Source organism: Podarcis melisellensis, assembly GCF_964234715.1.
Source record: "Podarcis melisellensis genome assembly, chromosome: 14".
Taxonomy (NCBI): domain Eukaryota; kingdom Metazoa; phylum Chordata; class Lepidosauria; order Squamata; family Lacertidae; genus Podarcis; species Podarcis melisellensis.
In genome coordinates this window covers 38,584,671-38,601,527 of record NC_138546.1, presented here as the reverse complement: position 1 = coordinate 38,601,527, position 16,857 = coordinate 38,584,671, and the positions used below count along the sequence as shown (strand labels likewise).

The window sequence follows — 16,857 nt, the reverse complement described above, 5'->3', positions numbered from 1 at the left end:
TTGATTTATTTTAATTTTGTTGCCACGCATTGTCTAGTGTTTCGTAAACAGCTTTCAAGAAGCATGGTTAAAAATAATCTACTAAACAGAATCGGATATAAAACTATGCAGACTGCAAATACAGAATTACATGGCCGGATGCATCCTATATGGGAAGAAATATTGGTGCATGTACAAAACCTGGGAGTTACTGAAATGCAGAACAGATTTTGAGAGATATCCTTTCATTTCCTGTTTGTGTGAGCCAAGCCTAATATTCCAGCAGCAGTCAAGGAGTATATGCATGACTGTGTATACACCCTGCATAGCTTCCCTCCAGAGAATCCTGGGAACGGTAGTTTGTTATGGGTGCTGGGAGTTGTAGCTCTGTGAGAGGTACATTACACTTCCCAGCATTTGGGGGGGGGGAGCCAAGTGCTCTATATGTGCTTTGAATGTATGGTTTGCATGCAGCCAGGAAGACTGAAGCCTTGGAGAAGGTGCATACAAACGTACCATTCTGAAAGCAGCAGGAACACTTTAACTGCTCTATAAACATCTGCTCTGCGACAGTATGCTCTTTATAAAATTGTTCTGCAGACTTGAATGGAGAAGATCAGTCTGCGGTGGGTACCAATTGGTTAGTGCCCGTGACAACAAAAATACAAATTCCTTCTCTGGAACAGTTTCACAGATTTATTTTATACTTACTAAGGGCTGTGCCACTGCTTGCACAGGGCCCTGCCATTCCCCCCCACACTAACCCCCTAGAGCTTCCCTTTCCTGCTCCATGCAACCACTCGGCTTACTTTTCACCTTCCCAACCCTGTTTGCGTGACAAGGCCCTGGGCCCCATAGTTCCCTAATATATAATAAACACACATGGACATGATAATTTAGGTTAATGGGCAAAAATAGGCCACAACTTTATTGGTTACAGATGTGAGTGGTTTGACATTGGGTGGAACCAGACTATATCCTAACTCCTGCCTGTCTGCAGGGAGTCACACTAAGAGTAAACCACCAGCAGGGGGAGCCCTATGATATAGGTCCCCTGTGGGTCCTGGCATGGCCCTAGCCCACCACCAGGCTTCAGACAGGATCCACACTCACCTCTCTGTCGCACTCAGATCACCTCCATTTCCATTCCAGCTTCCAATTTATGGCTTGACTCCGCACACATATTCTGAGAGTAACCAGATTGAGGCACCGTATAAAATCCGCTTCACAGCTTTTGCTGTGTTCACTCATATTGCTGCTGGAACGGATTCACCTCCTTTTGTGAAGGGGAAACAAAATCAAAGTAATGCTCTTACCGTTTTGCCTTTGCTAATTCGTCAAGCACAGTCCAATTGTTGACAGTCATGAAACCAGATCCTGAAATAACTGCAGAAATCAACTTCTTTTAATCTGTGGCTATCCGTGGCCCAGGAATACTTGGCCTTTCTTTTTGAAAACACCATTACCTTTGACTTCACAAAGTTAATAGTTATATTTCCTGCAGTCATCTCCAGTAAGCAGAGCCCTAGCTGGCATTGTGAGATTAAGACAGCATCATCTGTGCATAAGAAAATGTAAACTTTGGCAGTGGTGAGTATAGGAGGGTGTGAAGATGTTGAGCCCAAATATGTGGGAAGATCGGCCAAGTATAAATAAAATCAGCAAGGACACATCCTTCCCTAACTGCACAGGTGGAAAAAAGTATGTCAGTTAAATGACCAGAAAACCCCACACCTCGAGTTCTGAATGTTCTGCAAGGTTGTGTGGCTTGCCATCATTTTCTTCAGCCAGCATAGTAATTCTAGTGCTTCCTTTAATCTTGAGCTATGAAACAACTCCACAAGGTGAAGCTGTGGCAGGAACATTCAACTTGGAACATTTCATTATTTGTCTCCACCCAGGACTTCAAACATTCCAGCTTTTAGCGACAATGTGGAACAAGTTAAAATGGAAAAAAACCCAAACTGGTTTCAATGACCTTGTTATCCTGTGCACCACATTTCATGTTGCTATTAAGACAGGGTTTCGTACATGCACTGACTTAACAGTAACAAGAATTTGTGATTAAAATTCAGGTGCTATTTATGCCTGAGTGGTCTGCCTTCAGTGGGAATAGTGTCTTGAGGGCTGTAATTTAAGGACAATAAGGTCAACTAAGAAACAAGAAATTAATGCTTTACCATCTCTCAAACACAATTAATTTGCAATTTGAAAATGTTCTCCTTTAAAGATGCCCATTAGCTTTAAAGATGGAAGCATAAATAGGCAGTAAAATTGGAGAGCTACACAACGTAAAGGTTATTTTCCCACACTCCCAGCAGGCTACATTAAGGAACCCAGTATTTCTTTCGCCAACAGTGTTGTAAAGATTGAAAAATGAAACACTTGACAAGATTAGTGTAGCTTAAAAAAAAAGTTTCCAAAATATAATAAATGAGGATTACTGCAAGTTTTACAGAATGTTTCAGTAGGCATAGGAAGTTTTAAGGCCTAATTGGACGGTCGTTAATAGATGTGAACTATGGATTTTACTGATGGGTAGAACATTTAAAGTATCAGGCAAGGCAAACATTCCAATCCTACAAAAAGTACTTGGAGAAGACCAAACAAAAAGACAAATTAGGAGTGTAAATGTTGAAGGGGGACTTAGCTGGACAGAATTGTGGGACGGCATCTTACAATATGTCAAGAAGGGGAACCTTTGGCCCATCAGATATTGCTGAACTACAATCCCACTGGGAGGGGATGACAGGAGTTCTAGTTCCACCACTTCTGGAGGGCTGAAGGTTCCCAAGTCCTGCAATATATTTGTAAGATCTGGTTCACTGCAGAGTGCAAACCAGTTTTGGAAAAGGTGAGGCTGAAAAGCCATAAACGCAGACGTCGAGAGAGGAATTTACGTGATTGCAATTGCCCATACTATCTTCCTGATTACTGTCTGATTTACACTTCATAAGCGCACACCCTGTGAATTCTTGTTTGAGGCTTGAGCTTAAAAGTGTTTGGCCTATGGCAGGGGTGCCCAAACTTTTCTCAAAGAGGTCCAGATTTGATGAAGCGAACTTTTGAGCTTTTTTTTAGGAGTGAAGTTGTTGAGCTTTTTTTACAATTTTACCCCAAAGTTGTTGAGGTTGTTTAGGATTGACGTTGTTGAGCTTTTGGGGGGGATTTTACCCCAGGAAATAAACTGCCACAGGGGACAGATTAAACTGACCAGCAGGCCAGATTAGGTCCCGAAACAGACTTTGGACATGCCTATAGGAACAAGCTTTTTAAGAGGCATAGTGGATTTGTTCCATTATTTCTTCGGTGGGAGAAATTTGCTGCAATAACAAAGCCACTGTCCTTGTTTTATATTCCCTGTGATTTGGGTGTAAAACTAGGGCTGTGACATGATCTCAAAAGGGCTCCTGCTCCACACCTTGACAGAATGCAGATGGCAGGAACCAAGTGTATCTCCATCCTCATTTTGATGACTTGGCCGCTCCATCAACCCCTGGGAACAAAAAGTGACAAATAAAGGCATTACTTTTGGCACATGGGATAGTTTTTAACTTTTATGACTCTGAACTTGAGCATCTAAAGTGCTCAGATGCTTTATAAGAATTATTCTGAAAATAAAGCCCCCTTTTCCCAACGTAAAGAAAGAAAACCCTTCTGTGTTTCTGGTAAGATTGCCCCTTGTCCCTGTAACACATTTATTTTAGAGGCTTTTCACCGCCTGCAGTAGTTTTATTGCAGCGAGATCAAGTTACAACCGGTTCAGTGAGCTATCAACCCATGAGATAAGAGGTACCCAGGCCAATTTGGTTGAGATCAAACTGATACCGCATATCACCTTCACGAGTAACAGGAATAGAGCAGTGCACAAAATTGCCCGAGATTATGTCCTAATCAGCACGTTTTTCAAATTTTCTATCTCCGGGGAATCAACCCTCTATTGACTTTTCTGCTGAGAACCTCCAGGCCTCTCCCACAGAAAAACCTTTTGCCTATTCTTTGTGATGCCTATTCTTTGATAGAGAGAGAACATCCCTTAAGTACTGTGTAAAGTGTTTTGTGTTTCAAATCTCCCAAGTTCCTCAAGGAATTCTAGAAATCTTCCCTGGGGAGCTAGCTTTCTTGAAGCGGTCATTCCTTTCATGCTTATCTTGGGACAGAAAGGTGGCATCCTCTTTGTTGTCTGACCCTCACAGTTGTTCGCCCACCACACCCTTCTGGCTGCGTATTGCAGGGGATGATTAGGTCACAGTGGGATAAGAGGTCTTGTAGAAAGGCTTGCTCACTTTTACTGATGTTCTCATTGGACCATAGGATTCCTCTGATGACAGTATGAAAGCTGCTGATTCCTTGGTTCCCATACTCACCCCACCTCTTGGACCATGGACCACTGGAATATTGCAGACCACAGTTGTTTTTCTACACGTTACAGCAGTTGGAATTTTATAGAATTAAATTTCCAATACAATACAATAAAATGCAATGTAATAAATAAAAGAAGGAATAAAATACAATTAATATTTAGTGCAATGGATGCACTAAATGGAGTCTTCCAGTGCTTCCCCCCCAAAAAAAATTCATTTTCCTACTCATATTGAAATACTGCCCATCAATGAGGCCAAACTTAGATTCACAAAATGTTTAGGGCATGGTTAGGCAAAATAAGGCCTGAGGGCTGGATCCGGCCCAATCGCCTTCTAAATCTGGCCCGTGGACGGTCTGGGAATCAGCATGTTTTTTACATGAGTAGAATGAGTCCTTTTATTTAAAATGCATCTCTGAGTTATTTGTGGGGCCTGCCTGGTGTTTTTACATGAGCAGAATGTGTGCTTTTATTTAAAATGCATCTCTGGGTTATTTGTGAGGCATAGGAATTTGTTCATTCAACCCCCCCCCCCCCAATATATAGTCCAGCCCTCCACAAGGTCTGAGGGACAGTGGACCAGCCCCCTGCTGAAAATGTTTGCTGACCCCTGGTTTAGGGGTTTGTATACCCCTGCGTCCCCTCCTCAGAAAAAAAGCACCAGATTCTTTCATCCTTCCTATTCAGGTTTGTTCCCCTGCTTTTAGCTCTTTAGTCATCTCTTTTTACAAATAGGCCATGCACACATTAGCAGCCTACAATGTATATCAAGTCGCATTTGCACATTGCTGTACACACCAGATAGCAGAGTGGGGATGTCTTCGCCCGCTGTGCATTAACGTTTTATCTGCAACCTCGCTTCCTAAACTCCTATTAATGAAGCTGTTATCTGTGCATGCACAATGGCTGTCTCGAATGCACACACATCGGCTCAATTGTGGCTTATGTTTTGAAAGTGGATGGAAATTGCTTTGAGGGGAAACACATCAAACAGCAGAATAAACGGTAATGTGTCCATAGTCCCAGAATGTTAGGGCTGGGCATGGTGGTGGAAGGACTCCAAAAAAACATTTAGTCCAAACTCATGTAACTTTAAGATTACATGCTAATAATATATTCCTTCAGGTTGTCCATATAGCTGAGCTATCTAAAATAAAACTTGTTTCCTTCCTTCTCATTCACAGCTGATAGATCTGGAACAAGAAACATCTGGAAACAAAAGACAGATGTCTAGAGTTAGGCTGCCATTAACACAAACAATAGCAGGAAAATATGTAACAGAGACCTATAAGGGAGTTCTGAACTTATTCAGCACCTGAATTATCTCTGCTGGTATAACTACAAAAGGTGGTTGGGGGGGGGACGACAATGCTGGAAACTTTTTGTTGCTGTGAGTGATTGGCTCCAGTTACTTCAAATCGAGAACTTCGATTCCAAGCATCTCATCTCTGTACAAAACAACTGCTTTCCGTAATGCTGAAGAAGCAGGCGTCTTTGTAAGACCATAAGGAAAAGAAGAGTGCAAATGTGTTTTTAGAGCACTTGAGGCTTTGGGGCAAGGGCTGCAGATCTATGGTAGAGTAGCTTTTGAATGCAGAAGGTCCTAGGTTCAAACCCTGGCATCTCCGGGTAGGGCTGGGAAACCCCGGAGACCTGCTGCCAGTGTAGACGATATTGAGCTCAATGGACATTAGTCTGACTCGGTATAAGGCAGCTTCTTAATATTCTCTGTACTTGCTTGTACATGTTTTTATTCATCTGTTCCAGTGGGTTCAATGGGTCTAACTCATAGACGTGCAGGAATTTCAGCCTCAGGAGCGTATGGACCCTCTGAAGAGCAAACTGCACACAAATCAATAACAGAAGTTCAGAGGGAAAACAAACTATTCCCAGGTGACAGTGTGTAAAGGACAGTTCGACCCTGTTTTTGTTATAATCACATCTTGCTGAATGGTTTGGCGATTGCAAATGTTAATCTTCAGACACACACACAGCGTAAAAAAGGGAGGAGGAGCTGGAACGGTGACACTTTATGACAAATGTATTTACAAAAGCACTATGCCAAGTTGACAGTAATTATGACATTTATGAGTGCAAGGATAATACTGGTTTGGGTTATTATATGTTCAAGAGGTCACATTGACATTTCTTGCAGATCACCTGAATATACTCTTGCACTGGGGTGTTGCTTAGGGATTTTGGGGGGGGGGTTGTTGCCATTATTGATATTTTTTATATATCTTTATTTTAGATATTACTGTGATATATGTTGAAATTGTTCAATTTGGTTGTGTGTTTTTTATGTTTTATTTATTGTATATGACTACATTTGTTTGAACTATGGAAGGGTAGCATACAAATAAAGCTATGTATGTATGTATGTATGTATGTATGTATGTATGAAGAAGAGGGTGGGAAATCTCTGGATAAAAATGGTTTTCAAAGCTGAGTGACAAAACACTCTCCTCTTATGTTGTTTTCAGGAACTGGGAGTTCCAACAGTGCAGGTAGAAAATACGTGGCATCCATATGTCACTGGCCAGGCCTCTCTGAGCTCACGGCTGCCCCATTTCAACTGAGCATGGGATCTCAACACTGGTTTTCAACAGATGGGTCAGAAACCACTACCAAGTCACAGCCTGATCTGCAGCAGCAGCACCACAAATACATAAAATATGGGTCTCCAAATGCATGCTTGGGTTCAAGCTGAGTCTGGGTCTGAAAAGGTGGAAGACTACTGCCCTAAAACAAATCCAGTGATTTCCTGCAACATGGGGAGATTGGTGATGATGGTCAGCAAAGTGCCTTTCAGAGAAGTTTGTCTGTCATTAATATTCTTTCCATAAAACAAAAGCCTCAACATGCTGCTGAGAAAACCTATTCTAGCTGTTAGAAGGGAACTGCAAGTCACACAATGGTTTCTGAGATAAAATTGCAACAGCGTGTTAAGACTAAACTACTAGTAGTATTGCCATCATTTGTCATAAACTCCAAGACGCCGAACAGCTACTAGTCTCATAACAAGACTTGTGAATTAAAGTGGGTTGAGTGATAATGGTTTGTCGAATGCCTCTACATGAGATTCCCTATCAAGTATGAATTTAAGTTCAGTAATGGAAATCTATGGGTTGACACGGGTGGCGCTGTGGGTAAAACCTAAGCGCCTAGGACTTGCCGATCGCATGGTCGGCGGTTCGAATCCCTGCGGTGGGATGCACTCCCATCGTTCGGTCCCAGCGCCTGCCAACCTAGCAGTTCGAAAGCACCCCCGGGTGCAAGTAGATAAATAGGGACCGCTTACCAGCAGGAAGGTAAACGGCGTTCCGTGTGCCGCGCTGGCTCGCCAGATGCAGCTTGTCACACTGGCCACGTGACCCGGAAGTGTCTGCGGACAGCGCTGGCTCCCGGCCTATAGAGTGAGATGAGCACACAACCCTAGAGTCTGGCAAGACAGGCCTGTACGGGCAGGGGTACCTTTACCTGTAATGGAAATCTATACCACGTTGTCTAGTGTTATCCTTAGAGCAACCTGCAAAGGACATTAGATTGCCCTAAGGTTATTCAGGGAATTTTGTAGTTGAAGGGAAGACTTGTTACCAAGTTCTTACAGCCACACAACGCTTTGCCTATTGCACCCAGGGGCAGCCCGCCCTGTTTTGCCACCTGAGGCAAAATGGGAAGGTGTTGCTCCCCTGTTGCTTCCACACACACTCCGTCCTTGAAGCCTCACTGTCTGTGATTGCGTGACTGTGGTGGTGGCTTCTGGTGAGATCTCAAGAGGTCCACAAGATCTCACTGGGAATGTGGAAGCCACTGCCGCTTCTTCTTCTCATTTCTCTGGCAGCGTTGGGGGCAAGAAGGGTGCCCACCACCACAACCATGGGAGAAGTGAGAAGAGGTTGTGGCAGCCATGGTGGCTTCCAGTCAAATCTCGCAAGAGTCCTGTGAGATCTTGCCAGAAGCCAAAGCTGCTTCTCCTCGCTTCTATTGGGATGGGCGAGCCCAAGGCAGTGCTGTAGAAGTGAGAAAAAGCGGTGTTGGTTTCCAGTAAGATACCCAGTGGTGGTGTATTGCTTGTGGCGGCGCTGGAGAAGTGAGGAGTCCTGGCGGCAGCAGTGGCTTCTGGTCTTGCAATAGCCCCGTGAGATCCTGTGGAGCTCTTGTGAGATCTCACCAGAACCAGGGAGTTGCTGCCACTTCTCATTTCTCCAGTGGCAACGGAAGTGAGCTCATGGGGTTCTGAGCGGGTGCCGCACCTTGGATTTCCCCACCAGAGGCAGCTGCCTCAGTCCACCTCATGGACGGGCCGGCCCTGATTGCACTTCAGTGCCTGAGTACGATTCTGTTTGAAACAGGGAGGTAACCTCTATGAGGGACACAGAGACTGCACACCATTAGTTTAGGTGATGTGGGGTGGGGAACCAAGCCAAGCCTGAGACATTTGGGCCCCTGAAGCAAACCGCAAAATGGCACACACCTCCCCACCAGGGAAGAATGAAGACGGGGAATAAAGATCTACATTGGGATCTGCTGCCCTTATGGATCCTGCTACCCAAGGCAGGTGCCTCACCTTGCCTTGTGGGTGGGCCAACCCTGTGGGGAACCTATGGCCCTTGAGATATTGTAGGGCTACAACTCCCATCATCCTTGACTGTTGGCCATACTGGCTAGAGCTGATGAGAGTTACGAGTCTAATAACATCCAGAGGGCCGCAGGTTTATATGGTAGAATACTTGTTTTGTTGTGAAGGACAGCTAATTTTTAAACACATTAGCTGCAAATAAACGATGTTGTGTTCATAATTCAACTATTCTGTTTCCTTTCAAGCTCCTTCCTGTTGGATTGGTACCAGATGCTTAAAACATGACAGGTTTGAAGCTATGTGCATATGGAATTCAACCCCTCCCCACCGGACCCTTGTTTTGCTTCGTTAGGGCCCCAACCTTACCAGCTATGTCTCAGCCTGGTCTCAAGCATGCAAACAGCAATTAAATGATCTACCACAAATCCCTGTGGCTTTACTTTATCATATGGTGTTTTATCTGAAGCTGTAAGTTGTGTATGTGCGGTGGGGAATGCCTCAGTCTAATCCAGTGGCATCAGTAGCAGGTGACTCTACTTCTGCAAAACAGAGCCGAGCATACACTTTTGCTATATTCACAACTGTTCTTTAAAGTGTCTGATAATTAATGCAGCATAACGTGGTATGCTGACATGTAATTTCTAAAGTGGCTCCATGGACAGAATGCAGGATCTGCTCCAGGTATGGTTAGTTCTCTTGGTTCCTAGCCTAGCAAAAATAATGTGATTCTAATTCTAACACAATCCATTGTCTCCATCATGGTGATTAGTCACAGCAGTGCTATCATTTATTAGAACAACTTGCTGCTGAGGGAGGGGGAACATTACTATTTTACTAACTGTGCTTTGTAGACAGAGGCTGTATACACACTCCCATTTACTCCGCACCCAGTGCCCTTCCACTGAGCTTCTTGGGCTTGCCAATCGGAAGGTCGGCGGTTCAAATTCCTGCAACAGAGTGAGTCCCCATTGCTCTGTCCCGTGTGCCCTGGCTTCCGTCACAGTGTCCCATTGCACCAGAAGTGGTTTAGTCCTGCTGGCTACATGACTGGGAAAGCTGTCTGTGGACAAACACTGGCTCCCTTGGCCTGAAATGAGATGAGCGCCATAAGCCCATAGTTGCCTTTGACTGGACTTAACCGTCCAGGGGTCCTTTGCCTTTTTTTTTTCTTTTTTTTTGCATGCGACAGCCACAATTCATATTCAAATTGAGAAACAGAATGACCTAGTTGCGTTTTAAGCTGGCAATGTGCACACAGCCTTAAATTTCCTCAAATCAGCAGATCAGTTACAGTGTACCTGATGGCTTATCTCCTGGGAAAATTCCAGGAAAGGTGTTTGTGCTGTATTGGGCATGTGATTCCCTTTCCTCTCACAGCCACCTCCACTTTTACGTTCCCATACTTACACAGTATCTAATTATTATGGAAGGGAAATGTCTGTTGGTTTGGAAGTATTAATCACCAGGAACTGATACTACACAATTTAGTAGGTATGCATAATGATGTATAATGATGCATAATTTATTTTCAAAGGCACAAATTGTATGGGCTGGGTAAAAGTCAATGACGCTTCTGGTATCATTGATATGCAGGTAGATTCCCTGCTATGTTGGCAGACTAGAGGGCAACCATTAAATTTGTTTTCAAGAGGAGTGGCTGAAATGTGTGGATCCCCCAGTCCCCCACATAGTGTATTATCTCAAGTGTATAGTCTGCATTATTCAAGGATATTAAAATGGAAATATTCTGCTTATTAAACTAGTCATCCTCAAGCTGTTTGCTAGCTGCGAACATGCTGTGAGAAATAAATAAATTAAAATCCTGGTCTTGCCTGCTTCCAATCAGTCTCCACTGGAGAGCATGCTATGGTGCAGTTGGATCAAATATAGTTTTCAAACACAGCCCACACAGACTACAAATAAAACAGAATATCAAGTATGTAAGTTCACTGAAAGGTAGAAACAAATAAAAAGCAAAAAGCAGCAACAGACTGTCAGTCAGGGTTTCTTAAACGTTTTATCCCCAGGGCTGAAAATTACTGAGATCTACCAATGAGAATATGGAGCCAGCCTGGAACCAGCCACCAAAGGGAGTAGATGGAGGCTAATTTCGCATAACTAGCTGGCAATTGTTGACATCCTCTTGATATCTAGTATCGATATCTTATTTTGAAATGGCATAATTTTTTGCTACAGCAATTTCGTTGTTGCCTGGACGTGCACTGTTCTACTTTCCTCCAGCCAAATACAGATACAGTACTGGCTTTAGAAATCTCATAACTAAGGCCATACATTTAAAGCACATGATGTTTAGGTGCCCAATGAAGACATTTTCATTCAGGAAGTTTTTCCTTGAGGTGTAACCCAGTCATATATGGAAGATCAATTTTATTTATGATTTTTTAAATAGTTTGAATGGATGGTTTTATTGCTTTAGAGTTTGGTGAATTTATTTTATTGTTCTTAGAGTTTGCGTTTTTGTCCCCACCCACCATATTTACCCTGTAATCTGCTTTAATGGCTTCATGCCAGGAACTGGTCTATACATATAATAATTAGTGTGGTGAGAGCCAGTGTGGTGTAGTGGTTAAGAGCGGTAGTCTCGTAATCTGGGGAACTGGGTTTGCGTCTCCACTCCTCCACATGCAGCTGCTGGGTGACCTTGGGTCAGTCACACTTCTCTGAAGTCTCTCAGCCCCACTCACCTCACAGAGTTTTTGTTGGGGAGGAAGGGAAAGATTGTTAGCCGCTTTGAGACTCCTGAAGGGGAGTGAAAGGCGGGATATCAAATCCAAACTCTTCTTCTTCTATTAGTCCCCCAAATCTTAAAAAATATTTAAGGTCTTTCTGTCTTCTATGAATTTGGTGGTAGAAATGTATTTGATTTATTTTAAATATCACTGGCTGGCCTTTACTGCACAAATGTATTCTATCTGTAAACTGTGAAGAGTTACAAGTGGATTTGAGTAACCTACTTTTTATTTTTTAAATGAGTAATTCTAACTTAGAATATAAACCAAATGCAACTGATTCATTGATCTGTCTGTTGCTGTGGGATCATGTTATAATTTGACTGAAAATGCTCTCTCTCCTTGTCTCCTTGAAAGAAGCTGGTGACTCAATATTCCAGGCTGAGATTTGGGACAACAGAGATGGCACTGGGTTATTACTTTTATCTGTGGCTCTAGATTAATAGTGTTCCAGCTATTTTCCAAACATGAGAGAAGAGAATGTTCTGATCCTGATAAGTTTAAAATAACAAAACAGGGATGAGAACAAATTAGCTACTCTATAATGTATTTTTTGTTCTGGTTGAGTAAGCTCACAACGAAGGCAGTGAAAATAATCATTACCCATAGCCCAGCACAGAGGTATAATGTGCTAGAAATAATGAACTGGTTTTCAATGCATACTATTTTAAACTCACTTTTGAATATAATTAATGCTATAGCTTAATGCACATTTGGAACATATGGATACACCTGAAGGATGTGATTTATTATTATTATTATTATTATTATTTGCAGGTTTATAAGCTTCTTTACAACCATGTTCATAGCTTGTGAACAATGGCAATAATCTCCTAACTTTGACCTTGTAACCACTTGGCCAGTGTTGAAGTGGCAATTTTTTCAGCTTTTAAGTACGACCACTTTTAGCCTATGGTAAATGGTCATGAGAGGCTTCTGCCAAAAGGCCTGATCATTACTGAACATGCGTTTGCAAATCTTTAAAGTAGGTTGAGAAACAAGGCAGTAAACTAGGATGTAAGCAAATGGGGGAAGCTGCTAGGATTGCTTCACCATGGGCAAAATTTTGGAAATGTCATTCAGATTTATTTTTGCTTTTTTTAAAGTATCCCACCATGGTTGGAATTCAAAGAACTAGTTTTCCATGAGGAGCTTGTAGTTAACCTAATGGAATTATGACCTTGAACAACTGACCCTCTAGTAGTGTTGCAAAATGCTTTTAAAACTACCGGTACTTTCTGTTTCAAACTCCAGCTTGACATGCAATGGGGGGGGGGGGGATTTGCTTATTAGCCTATTTAGACTAATAAAACGAGTTTCATTGATCTTTGGATCCAGCCCTATGTATACCATTCTTCATTTCCTATTCCAATTAAGTTTAATGGATGAACTGAAAAAACATTATTCCAGTTAAACAAGTTTATAAGATGGCAAATCCTTCTGCCCATCAAAAGCTTCCTTATACAGTAATTTTAAACATTTATTTGAACTCCTGTCATGTTGTGCAGAAGCAAATTGCTAAATATTGATGCAAAATATTTCCTGCCCTGAGGGGCCGAGTGTGTGACTTTTATAGTACTCTTAATTTATTTTTGTCCATGGACATGGAATCTGAAATCTGATCTCTCTACTGGCAGTGTAAAAAAGAAAATTAGTGGTAAAAACCTTGCAGACTTTATTGTTTCTGAACAAGGAAGTCTGGAAGAGTTGGGCTTAGTGAGCTTCAACAGTCACTGTTCTGAGCATTTGTTTTGAGCACTGGTGGTTAATAATCTGGGTTTATGAGCCATTTTTTGTAAATAAGGTGAATCCTATACACTGAAATAGTCCACTGAGTTCAGTGGGGGGTTACTCCTAAGTAAGTGTGCAGGTTTGATTTCTAGTCTACAGTTCTCTCTCATGCAATGTAATTCTTATGTCTACAAGCCAAATGGCATACACTCCCGTTTGAGGGACACCTATTTCCTTATTTTGTTGCAATGTTAAAATGTCATCATTCATTTGAAGCACGGCAATTTTGATTGAATAACATTTATTGTTAGGATTGAAGGGGGAGTCCCCTCATCACAGATAAATTGTAAATGACTGGTGTATATGGGGTGTGGCATTCATCTCACTTTCAGGCTGAGGAAGCCCGAGTTTGTCCACAGACAACTTTCCGGGTCATGTGGCTAGCATGACTAAACCGCTTCTGGTGCAACGGGACATTGTGGCAAGTGCCAGAGCACACAGAAACATCATTTACCTTCCCGCTGCAGTGGTACCTATTTATCTACTTGCACTAATACTTCGTATCATATCATATACAGTTGTAACTTGGTTCTCGAACATAATCTGTTCTGGAAGTAAATTTGACTCCCCAAACTGTTTGAAAATCAAGGTGCAGCTTCCAATTGGCTGCAGGAGCTTCAGACTTTCGGCTTCCAAAAAATGTTCAAGAACCAGAACACTTCTGGGTTTTCGGTGTTTGGGAGCCAAAATGTAAGAGTACCAAGGTATTCAAGAACCAGGGTACAACTGTATATGATACGATATGTTATATCATAGATACATATGATATAGGGTATCCCATTTATTTTGAGTTTCAGTGTCACATAAATTTACTTTGGAGTCCAGGGACACTTTAACTTTAGTTCTTTTTAAGTGTATTGTTTCAAACAAATTTTGGAAACTTTTAATCAATGCTGGCATCATACCAATCTTCTATTTTCAGCATTTTGAAGCTGCCTTTTCTCAAAAATATTGACAAGGTGGTTTGCAAAAACCAAACACCATAACAAAATGTAGAAGCATACAATAAATCCATAAACATTGTACAAACTCAGCATTGAAGAGGACATTAAAGCCAGCGGTTAAAAATTCTCATCAAGACATCGGGCCCAAAATAGTAATTATAAGAGTAATCATAATAATAATCTGCTATTTCATGCTGACTTATATTTACATTGCTCGCTAAGCATACAAAGTAGCAAAATTTTAATAAAAAGAAAATGAGGAATTTGTGCCTAATTAAAAATTAAAGCAAACTTAATAATGTTCGAGACTGGATTACTAGAATGTGCTGTGTGGAGTTTTCATTATACTAGGTCTGGAAGCTGCAGGTAGTGTAGAATGCTGCAGCACAATTGCTGACAGGAGTTAGCATAGAACACCTCTGCTTAGGGACCTGCACTAGTGGCAGATGTGCTACAGGGCCAAGTTCAAGGTATTACTATTAGTATTTGAAGCCTATAACAGCTTGGGACCAGCTTGCTTGTGATATTACCTTACCCAATTAATTCCCACTCAACTGCTTTGATCTGTCGAACTGATCCTGTTGCAGGTGTCACTTACCGGTAATTCCTGTTCCACATTTCTAAGAAATTGATTTTTTAATGTGGCTGTACCCACGCATTGGCATTCCCTGCCTACTGACACCAGGCAGGTGCCTTCACTATACTTTTCGGCACCGGCTAAAAACATGTTTGAGTGGAACATGTTTTAATCTGGTTTTTAGCTTACAACTGATTTTACTTAGGTTTTAAATAGTTGGTTTCAAGTTTCTTTACTGATAATTTTACTGTTTCATTCTTTTTGTAAAACACTGCGAGGTTTCATTACAATCAAGCATTTTTAGTGTATAATGCATGAAGCAGGCTAAACAGGATTGCTTTGTACTGGGACAAACAACAGGAGAAAGTGAAGCATCACATTTTAAAGGCTCTAAGGGGGCGGGGTGGGGCGTTGCTCTGTACATGTTGTTAAACACCAGAAACTTCTGTAACTTTATCCTCTGCCTAACAGGCAGGCATTTAGCAGGTGAAACTTTTCCTGGCATGTCTATGAATGAGCGTGTGCCATTTCAAACGTATTCCGCACAATGCATTTTTAAAATGTGACTGTGAACCAGTGGCGTAGCGTGGGGGGTGCAGGGGGGCCCGGCCGCACCATCTGGGGGTTAGGGTTAGGATGCGCAAATCCACGGGTTAGGGGTGCAAATTACTTGCCTTGCCCCGGGTGCTGACAACGCACGCTATGCCACTGCTGTGAACTTGCTTTGAACTGTTTTGTTTTACACTGTGTTTTAATAAAGGTATTATTCTACACAACTTTTAGAAGACATCTGAAGGCAGCCTTGTATCGGGAAGTTTTAAATGTTTAATGTTTTATTATGTTTTTATATGTGTTGGAAGCCGCCCGAGTAGCTGGGGAGACCTGGCAGATGGGTGGGGTATAAATATCATCACCATCATTATTTCATTTAAAAAATTGATTTTTTCAAAGTTTAGAAGCGTCAGGTTAGAAAAAAATAAAACATATATTCCTTTGGCTTCCCTCCTTCCCCTTTTGTGGATCCTTGTGTTATAATTATTCCCCCTGCATCTCTTTTAACATTCCAATTTTTACTAATCCTTATTACATCACCCCTGCTAAGGAATTTAGTTGTTTAAAGTAGTTTTCCAGGTAAATTATATACTTTCCCCATTATTATTATTATTTGTTACATTGACTGTTAATTAAGGTCCTGGGATCTTAGGATGAATGGGAGAATAGTAAGTTGAAATGCAAGAAGAGTGAGAATAATAATAATAATAATAATAATAATAATAATATATTGTTAAGCAAATTACTACTACTAACTTCTAGCTTCACTCCTGCCACCCCATCCTAAAAAATCCCCTCAGTTATCATTATTATTTACGAAGGGCCCTTCTAGCTTCACTCCTGCCACCCCATTCCTCCAAAATCCCGTTATTATATTTAACATTATTATTATTTACGAAGGGTCCTTCTAGCTTTGCTCCTACCACCCCCCAAAAAAATCCCGTTATTATTATCATTATTTACGAAGGGCCCTTCTAGCTTCGCTCCTGCCACCCCCAAAAATCCCGTTATTAACATTATTGTTATTGAAGGGCCCTTCTAGCTTCGCTCCTGCCACCCCACCCCAAAAATCCCGTTTATTTCTTCTTCTTCTTCCTCCTCCTACTACTGTACTACTACTACTACTACTACTACTACTACGGAGGGCCCTTCTAGCTTCGCTTTTGACACCCCCCCCCCCCGCCAAAAAAATTCCCCTCAGCGCCCGACCCCTCCTGCTCCCTCTGAGGCGAGCGCGACCGACGCGCAGCTCGTGAGGGAAACGCAGGCCGAGCCAGGAAAAGGCGGGAGGAAGGCCGGGCGGGGCTGCGCGAGCTGAC

At 42.1% G+C, this 16,857-nt stretch overlaps 1 long non-coding RNA gene across 1 annotated transcript; it reads right to left on the bottom strand.

Annotated features, from left to right (window-relative positions):
- Positions 1 to 874: 874 nt before the first annotated feature.
- Positions 875 to 16,840, bottom strand: LOC309356942. Its single transcript, XR_014162938.1, has 5 exons — positions 16,670 to 16,840; positions 9,778 to 10,837; positions 4,266 to 5,535; positions 3,401 to 3,475; positions 875 to 2,106 (listed from the first exon to the last, which is right to left on the bottom strand). It is a non-coding gene; the product is annotated as an uncharacterized lncRNA (long non-coding RNA).
- Positions 16,841 to 16,857: the final 17 nt, after the last annotated feature.